This window comes from Nelusetta ayraudi, unplaced genomic scaffold (genome assembly GCF_046127955.1).
Source record: "Nelusetta ayraudi isolate G7.1 ecotype Tasmania unplaced genomic scaffold, CSIRO-AGI_Nayr_v1 ptg000019l, whole genome shotgun sequence".
Taxonomy (NCBI): domain Eukaryota; kingdom Metazoa; phylum Chordata; class Actinopteri; order Tetraodontiformes; family Monacanthidae; genus Nelusetta; species Nelusetta ayraudi.
In genome coordinates, this window is record NW_027466069.1 from 8,477,320 (window position 1) to 8,488,287 (window position 10,968).

Consider the following 10,968-nt stretch of genomic DNA (forward strand, 5'->3'; position numbering starts at 1 on the left):
GTCCCTGCGAGTCTGTACTGTGCACTCATTTGTTAATCATCTACTGGGCTCTTCTATACGTCTGTAACTGTTTTTTGCATGTTATACAACCAGTTATTGTAGGCCATCCACTCAGTCATTTCCGTCAGTGAAAATGATCCACAATAGCGCCTTTCCTCCAGTAGGGTGGGGGCCAATTATAGTGTGGGTGGGAATGGAGGCAACTGGGTGAGTCTTCCTAGCGTCGCCCACTTTATCTATAATTTTATACGAATGAAAGACTGCAGGGCCTTCTTAAAGGTTCTCCTGACTCACTATTACAAACTATTGTTTGTAATCAGAAATGAAAGAAGAGCGCGTCTGTTCCTAGAACGATGACTGCACTACAGTGGAATCTATTAAATTTGAAATGTTTATGCTTGCATTATCAAGAGCACCACTGGGCACAGACACTTTGTTAAGAGGAAGCAGCTTGCTGGCTCATTTGCTGTCTATCCTGTACTGCAGTTTGGTAAATGCAACACTGCCAGCTCACATCACATCTGTGTGATTCATCTTAAACTGCTGTCAAATTAAAGTGCAAGTCACAGAAAATCAAAGCAATTGAAAAAACAAAAAAACAAAACTGCTGGCACGTTATCAACAAACAGCTCCTCTGCTGCGGTTGGTTGTGCTGCATCCTCCGTGGGTGAGAGTGGATGTTTGATTAAAATCAAATGAGATGTGACTTGAAACCGAGGCTCATTCAAATCAAAGGTTGATGGTTGGCAGAACACCTGGCTGTCTGCGTCAAATGTTTTTATTACGCACAAAATATTAGACATAGCGGGCTGCAGTCCTTAAGTAGCCTCAATTCTGAGCTTTTTTTGTGGAGGGGAGAGGGCAAGGTTATGAACATGTACTCTATTGGTAAAAACTGACCAACAAAGCAAAATTAGCTCTTTTTTTCAATTGTTTTTTTTTTTCTTTTGTCAGAAGTTTAATGTGAAAAAGTAGCTTGATTACTATCATAACACACAAACAACAGCAAGAAATGGATCAAGGTGTACAACTCATGTCCCCCCTGTTGTGGAGGGCATAGAAAATCAAAGAAATAGGAAACAAACAGTTGGGAGATTAACAAACTGGTCGTCTGCGACAGGGGGTTTTCCTAGAGACTTTGTGGGTGAGAGTGGATGTTTGAAAATCAAATGAGTTGTGACTTTGAATCGCGGCTCATTCAAATCAAATGGTGATGGAGAGCAGAACACCTTGCTGACTGTGTCACTTGTTTGATTAATACTCCAAACATCAGACATGCTAAAGTGCAGTCAAGTAACTAGTCTGCAACTTGAGTTTGGACTTTTGTTTTTTTCGTTTGTTTTGAGGGGGTGAGAGTCTGACACCACTCACAACGGACGACAGTCGTGGTGCAGAAGAATGTTCATTTACTTACTCCACCGGCGAAAACTCAGCAAAACGGCAAGAGTAGGCATACAGCAGCACCGGCCACAAGTCATAATCATCCGGCCTCCGACTATCAACTGGCCTATTATGACTGGTTCTACCTGCTGTAACTTCTGGCAACGCACCATAAAAAACAAAAAAACAAACCTATTGCCACCTGCTGGCGGGAGTAGTACATGAACACTGTTTTTACTAAAAAGAAAATAACTTTCTTCTTCTTCTGCCGCATGAAATAAACGTATTTTAGCAAGAGTTACAAAACATTAACCCCTTACAGGTGCCACGAGAGAAAAGTTATGAGCGTAACTTACCAATCAAGCTAATTTATCTTTTTCCTCTTTTATTTTATTTTACATTTTACATGATAACTTAGTTTCATTCAAAGCAAAAACATTAAAATGTGTACAACACATGTTCTCCCAATCAGCAACCATGACACCAAAGTGCACATGTTCATCATCAGCAGAAATGACACAACTGCAGAGAGATTTTCAAAGAAAAACAAATTACTTGTTGAATTTTTCTTAAAAACTTAAGATAACAAAGGAAGACAGTTTCACCTTATGCCTGAGGAGCAGCAAGGAGGGAAAAACAAACAAAAAAATAAATGGAAAAAAGTCAAATACCCCCAAGTGGTGAAAACCCAAACAAACGTTTGTGCACACACAGAGACTTCAGCACGTCTATAAGGCTTTATAACAATGTGAAACTCTTTACAGAGTGGAAAACTTTAATTGAGTACACACAACACATCGCACATTTGTAAAAAACAAATAACTTTAAAAATACGGGCTAAGGTAAGAATAGCAACTATTTCAGAACATTTGCAAAAAAAAAAGCAACTTTATGAAGACTGCTTTAAAACCAATATTAAAGGAAACACTAAACAGTCACTGACTTGACTGCTGCTCTCATAGTGGTAGTGCAAAACTATCAAACACAGACCTACTGTGAGGTAACTATAGGAACAGAAACACCAGAAGCTGTCTAGTGATCAACATTTGTAAAGCCTTTTATATCTTTGCACTAACAACATTTCTGCTGAGCTTGAATTGAACTCATTAGTATGTTTTCCACGTGGAAGATCAAACATCCTGTATTATTTATTTGTTCTTATATTATATTCAATATAATTACACACTGTGCAGAAACACCTGTTTCCTTTTTCAACATTCAATCCTACGTTGAAGATGTTCATATTGTAGAGAAAAGTATTGATCAAATAAAAACTTAACTCTCTGTATGTTTTGCTTCATTTTTCTTCTTACAAAACACCAGTCTCCCTTTTCTCTGTAGATACAGCAGTGGCATAAGCAGACTGCTGGGCAGACCGATCCAGAATGTGAATGACATGATCACACAACCTACAATCCCATCTAATAGCACCGCAAGTATGATTAAAGCAAATATTACATTCCAAATCAGCTTCAACACCACCACTACCAGCACAAATACAATGACATAGAAGGCCCTCAGCTTTGATGGGTCAGCACCGAGTCTCCTCCCATTGCCTTCCCCTGGCCCTGAACGAATCAACACCCTGAGGACAGAAATACTGAATACCAATATTAAAAATACCTCCAAAACTGTTACGGAAAATATGAAAAAGAAAATGATCCAATGGTCGGGCAGCAAAAAAATAAATACAATCAAAATGCAAAGCAGCCAAATAAAGGCAATGAGCACGTTTCTGGCTCTGTTCCATTTCTCTCCTTTCAGACTGAGGTAGGTGACTGGGTGGACAACAGCCAGGTGGCGCTCTGCACAGGTGACGGTGTGAAAAAAAATCTGCCCACACATAGTTAGAAAAAAAAGGAAATGTCCCGTCTGTATTAGATTGTTATGGCTGGTATGATAGCCACAACTCGTAAATATACATGCTAATACATTGAGCAGCTCAAGGAGAACCATGTGGTAGGTAAAGAGGTCAAAGTGGCTCATGGCCATCGTGCTGAAGCTCTGCTGCCTCCACTGTTTGAAACCCAGGTGGAGGATGAAGATGTAGACGGGGAGGAGGAAGACGATGGAGCTGATGGTGAAGGTGTCGGTAATGTAACTACCAAGTGTGGTTTTGAAGCAATGTTGTACCCTATCACAAAGTGGATCATGAACAGTAGGAGCAGCTGCAAGGGAGGCATTTGACCAGGAACAATTGAAAACCATCACTCCTGACACTGGGCTGAGATGGAGAGAGAAAGAGAAGAACATGTGAGGTGCAGTATGAAAATGCAGTGAGACAGAAGACCTGTGATGGACAAAAACAAATGTAAAAAAAAAAAGACAACAACTGGTGACTTGACCAGGGCGCAACCCACCTTCGCCCCAAGACAGCTGGGATTGACTCCAACAACACCTGTGACCCTGCAATGGAAAATTGATGGAACATAAACCTGTAGAGAGAATGTCAGCTTTTTTTACTTGAACAAATGTAAAGCAACACACTGTTGAGCGGGACACGATTGATGTCACGTTCCCATTTATTGATCCAAAAAATGTTACTTTATTTAACAACTGATTCATACTGAAATTACAATTACTCCCCATTTACTTTTGGAATATATCAGAAATAAGAAATTAATTTCATAAAATGTACTCACCTTTAGTCTATAAATGTGTTTTATTTAAACTTCCAGTTGGCTGTGTCCCTGTCTATTTGGATTGTCCTAATGGGCTCTGTTATATTTATGCAGCAGGGTTTTTTGCATGTTATATAACTTGTTATTGTTGGCCGTCCAATCAGTCTTTTCTGTCACAGAAACTGATCGACAACAGCACCTTTCCTTCAATAGGGTGGCGGCCAGTAATAGTGTGGGTGGTGATGGGGAAAACTGGGTGAGTCTTCCTGGCGTCGCCCACTTTATCTACAATTTTTTGAGAGCAAAACAACAACTCTCCGTATTGATTATTGGAAAAAAAAAAGAATCACATCACAAGCAACAGAAATGAAAGAAGATTGTTTCTGTTGTTAGAATGCTAACTACACTACATTGGCATTTATTTCATTGGCCATCATTTTGCTGGAAATATCAGGAGCATCACTGGACCCAAATGTTGTGTTTAGGGGAGTCAGCGCTGCCTGGCTGCTTTGCTGTATATTCTGTCCAGCAGTTCAGTTAATTAGCACTGCCAGCTCACATCTCGAAATCCGAATTAAATTGTCTGTCAGCTTCTGTGACTCACACACGTGGAACATGAATCTGAGATAATACTGTTTCTATGAAAAATGGTGGTTGAAGAACAAATGAACCATCAGGAAAACCAAGATTTCATTAAGCAGAAATAAACATCAAATTATTCTCTGTTTTAAATATTATATTTATCAGAGGGTTCGACAGTGCAGTCATTTGGGATGCAATCAATTGGGTTTCACCAGGTGAGCGGAGAGACATAATCTCTCCAACAGGTCCTGGGTCTTTCTCTGGGCCTCCCACCTGTGGGACATGCCCTGAATACCTCCCTGGAGAGGCATCCCAAACAGATGAGCCAAAATGCATGGCCATAGGTGAGCATTGGAACGTAGGTAGCGGTTTAGATGGTGAATGGAGAGTTTTGCAATAGACCAGTCCAATGACTGCATCACAGCGGCTGCTGGCCCGATTCATCCGTCCATCTCCTGCTCCATGGTTCGTCCACTCGTGACCACCGCTGCTTTGTTTTTTCACGACCATTGAGGAAGTTCATCAAATATCGCTCGCCAGTTGTTTCGAACATGGCTGCACTTACACATTGAAATGTGTACAACACATGTTCTCCCAGTCAGCAACCATGACACCAAAGTGCACATGTTCATCATCAGCAGAAATGACACAACTGCAGAGAGATTTTCAAAGAAAAACAAATTACTTGTTAAATTATCTTAAACTGAAGATAACAAAGGAAGGTAGTTTCACCTTATGTCTGAGACTGTAAGTTGAAGCCCCTCCCAACTGACTTTGTAATCACAGTTGAATGTGATTTTACATGAATTACATCAGTTGGAGTAGCAAGGAGAAAAAAATGGAAAAAAGTCAAGTACCCCCAAGTGGTGAAAACCCAAACAAACGTTTGTGCACACACAGAGACTTCAGCACGTCTATAAGGCTTTATAACAATGTGAAACTCTTTACAGAGTGGAAAACTTTAATTGAGTACACACAACACATCGCACATTTGCAAAAAACAAATAACTTTAAGAATACAGGCTAAGGTAAGAATAGCAACTATTTCAGAACATTTGCAAAAAAAAAAGCAACTTTATGAAGACTGCTTTAAAACCAACATTAAAGGAAACACTAAACAGTCACTGACTTGACTGCTGCTCTCATAGTGGTAGTGCAAAACTATCAAACACAGACCTACTGTGAGGTAACTATAGGAACAGAAACACCGGAAGCTGTCTAGTGATCAACATTTGTAAAGCCTTTTATATCTTTGCACTTACAAAATTTCTGCTGAGCTTGAATTGAACTCATTAGTATCTTGTCCATGTAGAAGATCAAACATCCTGTATTATTTATTTGTTCTTATATTATATTCAATATAATTACACGCTGTGCAGAAACACCTGTTTCCTTTTTCAACATTCAATCCTACATTGAAGATGTTCATATTGTAGAGAAAAGTATTGATCAAATAAAAACTTAACTCTCTGTATGTTTTGCTTCATTTTTCTTCTTACAAAACACCAGTCTCCCTTTTCTCTGTAGATACAGCAGTGGCATAAGCAGACTGCTGGGCAGACCGATCCAGAATGTGAATGACATGATCACACAACCTACAATCCCACCTAATAGCACCGCAAGTATGATAAAACCTAATATTACATTCCAAATCAGCTTCAACATCACCACTACCAGAACAAATACAATGACATAGAAGGCCCTCAGCTTTGATGGGTCAGCACGGAGTCTCCTCCCATTGCCTTCCCCTGGCCCTGAACGAATCAACACCCTGAGGACAGAAATACTGAATACCAATATTAAAAATACCTCCAAAACTGTTACGGACAACATGAAAAATAAAGTGATCCTATTGTCGGGCAGCGAAAGAAAAAATGCAACCAAAATGGAAAGTAACCAAATAAAGGCAATGAACACGTTTCTGGCTCTGTTCCATTTCTCTCCTTTCAGACTGAGGTAGGTGACTGGGTGGACAACAGCCAGGTGGCGCTCTGAACAGGTGACGGTGTGAAAAAAAATCTGCCCACACATAATTAGAAAAAAAAAGAAATGTCCCGTCTGTATTAGATTGTTATGGCTGGTATGATAGCCACAACTCATACATATACATGCTAATACATTGAGCAGCTCAATGAGAACCATGTGGTAGGTGAAGAGGTCAAAGTGGCTCATGGCCATCGTGCTGAAGCTCTGCTGCCTCCACTGTTTGAAACCCAGGTGGAGGATGAAGATGTAGACGGGGAGGAGGAAGACAATGGAGCTGATGGTGAAGGTGTCGGTAATGGAACTACCAAGTGTGGTTTTGAAGCAATGTTGTACCCTATCACAAAGTGGATCATGAACAGTAGGAGCAGCTGCAAGGGAGGCATTTGACCAGGAACAATTGAAAACCATCACTCCTGACACTGGGCTGAGATGGAGAGAGAAAGAGAAGAACATGTGAGGTGCAATATGAAAATGCAGTGAGACAGAAGACCTGTGATGGACAAAAACAAATGTAAAAAAAAAAGACAACAACTGGTGACTTGACCAGGGCGCAACCCACCTTCGCCCCAAGACAGCTGGGATTGACTCCAACAACACCTGTGACCCTGCAATGGAAAATTGATGGAACATAAACCTGTAGAGAGAATGTCAGCTTTTTTTACTTGAACAAATGTAAAGCAACACACTGTTGAGCGGGACACGATTGATGTCACGTTCCCATTTATTGATCCAAAAAATGTTACTTTATTTAACAACTGATTCATACTGAAATTACAATTACTCCCCATTTACTTTTGGAATATATCAGAAATAAGAAATTAATTTCATAAAATGTACTCACCTTTAGTCTATAAATGTGTTTTATTTAAACTTCCAGTTGGCTGTGTCCCTGTCTATTTGGATTGTCCTAATGGGCTCTGTTATATTTATGCAGCAGGGTTTTTTGCATGTTATATAACTTGTTATTGTTGGCCGTCCAATCAGTCTTTTCTGTCACAGAAACTGATCGACAACAGCACCTTTCCTTCAATAGGGTGGCGGCCAGTAATAGTGTGGGTGGTGATGGGGAAAACTGGGTGAGTCTTCCTGGCGTCGCCCACTTTATCTACAATTTTTTGAGAGCAAAACAACAACTCTCCGTATTGATTATTGGAAAAAAAAAAGAATCACATCACAAGCAACAGAAATGAAAGAAGATTGTTTCTGTTGTTAGAATGCTAACTACACTACATTGGCATTTATTTCATTGGCCATCATTTTGCTGGAAATATCAGGAGCATCACTGGACCCAAATGTTGTGTTTAGGGGAGTCAGCGCTGCCTGGCTGCTTTGCTGTATATTCTGTCCAGCAGTTCAGTTAATTAGCACTGCCAGCTCACATCTCGAAATCCGAATTAAATTGTCTGTCAGCTTCTGTGACTCACACACGTGGAACATGAATCTGAGATAATACTGTTTCTATGAAAAATGGTGGTTGAAGAACAAATGAACCATCAGGAAAACCAAGATTTCATTAAGCAGAAATAAACATCAAATTATTCTCTGTTTTAAATATTATATTTATCAGAGGGTTCGACAGTGCAGTCATTTGGGATGCAATCAATTGGGTTTCACCAGGTGAGCGGAGAGACATAATCTCTCCAACAGGTCCTGGGTCTTTCTCTGGGCCTCCCACCTGTGGGACATGCCCTGAATACCTCCCTGGAGAGGCATCCCAAACAGATGAGCCAAAATGCATGGCCATAGGTGAGCATTGGAACGTAGGTAGCGGTTTAGATGGTGAATGGAGAGTTTTGCAATAGACCAGTCCAATGACTGCATCACAGCGGCTGCTGGCCCGATTCATCCGTCCATCTCCTGCTCCATGGTTCGTCCACTCGTGACCACCGCTGCTTTGTTTTTTCACGACCATTGAGGAAGTTCATCAAATATCGCTCGCCAGTTGTTTCGAACATGGCTGCACTTACACATTGAAATGTGTACAACACATGTTCTCCCAGTCAGCAACCATGACACCAAAGTGCACATGTTCATCATCAGCAGAAATGACACAACTGCAGAGAGATTTTCAAAGAAAAACAAATTACTTGTTAAATTATCTTAAACTGAAGATAACAAAGGAAGGTAGTTTCACCTTATGTCTGAGACTGTAAGTTGAAGCCCCTCCCAACTGACTTTGTAATCACAGTTGAATGTGATTTTACATGAATTACATCAGTTGGAGTAGCAAGGAGAAAAAAATGGAAAAAAGTCAAGTACCCCCAAGTGGTGAAAACCCAAACAAACGTTTGTGCACACACAGAGACTTCAGCACGTCTATAAGGCTTTATAACAATGTGAAACTCTTTACAGAGTGGAAAACTTTAATTGAGTACACACAACACATCGCACATTTGCAAAAAACAAATAACTTTAAGAATACAGGCTAAGGTAAGAATAGCAACTATTTCAGAACATTTGCAAAAAAAAAAGCAACTTTATGAAGACTGCTTTAAAACCAACATTAAAGGAAACACTAAACAGTCACTGACTTGACTGCTGCTCTCATAGTGGTAGTGCAAAACTATCAAACACAGACCTACTGTGAGGTAACTATAGGAACAGAAACACCGGAAGCTGTCTAGTGATCAATATTTGTAAAGCCTTTTATATCTTTGCACTTACAAAATTTCTGCTGAGCTTGAATTGAACTCATTAGTATCTTGTCCATGTAGAAGATCAAACATCCTGTATTATTTATTTGTTCTTATATTATATTCAATATAATTACACGCTGTGCAGAAACACCTGTTTCCTTTTTCAACATTCAATCCTACATTGAAGATGTTCATATTGTAGAGAAAAGTATTGATCAAATAAAAACTTAACTCTCTGTATGTTTTGCTTCATTTTTCTTCTTACAAAACACCAGTCTCCCTTTTCTCTGTAGATACAGCAGTGGCATAAGCAGACTGCTGGGCAGACCGATCCAGAATGTGAATGACATGATCACACAACCTACAATCCCACCTAATAGCACCGCAAGTATGATAAAACCTAATATTACATTCCAAATCAGCTTCAACATCACCACTACCAGAACAAATACAATGACATAGAAGGCCCTCAGCTTTGATGGGTCAGCACGGAGTCTCCTCCCATTGCCTTCCCCTGGCCCTGAACGAATCAACACCCTGAGGACAGAAATACTGAATACCAATATTAAAAATACCTCCAAAACTGTTACGGACAACATGAAAAATAAAGTGATCCTATTGTCGGGCAGCGAAAGAAAAAATGCAACCAAAATGGAAAGTAACCAAATAAAGGCAATGAACACGTTTCTGGCTCTGTTCCATTTCTCTCCTTTCAGACTGAGGTAGGTGACTGGGTGGACAACAGCCAGGTGGCGCTCTGCACAGGTGACGGTGTGAAAAAAAATCTGCCCACACATAATTAGAAAAAAAAAGAAATGTCCCGTCTGTATTAGATTGTTATGGCTGGTATGATAGCCACAACTCATACATATACATGCTAATACATTGAGCAGCTCAATGAGAACCATGTGGTAGGTGAAGAGGTCAAAGTGGCTCATGGCCATCATGCTGAAGCTCTGCTGCCTCCACTGTTTGAAACCCAGGTGGAGGATGAAGATGTAGACGGGGAGGAGGAAGACGATGGAGCTGATGGTGAAGGTGTTGGTAATGGAACTACCAAGTGTGGTTTTGAAGCAATGTTGTACCCTATCACAAAGTGGATCATGAACAGTAGGAGCAGCTGCAAGGGAGGCATTTGACCAGGAACAATTGAAAACCATCACTCCTGACACTGGGCTGAGATGGAGAGAGAAAGAGAAGAACATGTGAGGTGCAATATGAAAATGCAGTGAGACAGAAGACCTGTGATGGACAAAAACAAATGTAAAAAAAAAAGACAACAACTGGTGACTTGACCAGGGCGCAACCCACCTTCGCCCCAAGACAGCTGGGATTGACTCCAACAACACCTGTGACCCTGAGTGCAATGGAAAATTGATGGAACATAAACCTGTAGAGAGAATGTCAGCTTTTTTTACTTGAACAAATGTAAAGCAACACACTGTTGAGCGGGACACGATTGATGTCACGGTCCCATTTATTGATCCAAAAAATTTTACTTTATTTAACAACTGATGCATACTGAAATTGCAATTACTCCCCATTTACTTTTTGAATATATCAGAAATAAGAAATTAATTTCATAAAATGTACTCACCTTTAGTCTATAAATGTTTTTTATTTAAACTTCCAGTTGGCTGTGTCCCTGTCTATTTGGATTGTCCTAATGGGCTCTGTTATATTTATGCAGCAGGGTTTTTTGCATGTTATATAACTTGTTATTGTTGGCCGTCCAATCAGTCTTTTCTGTCACTGAAACTGAT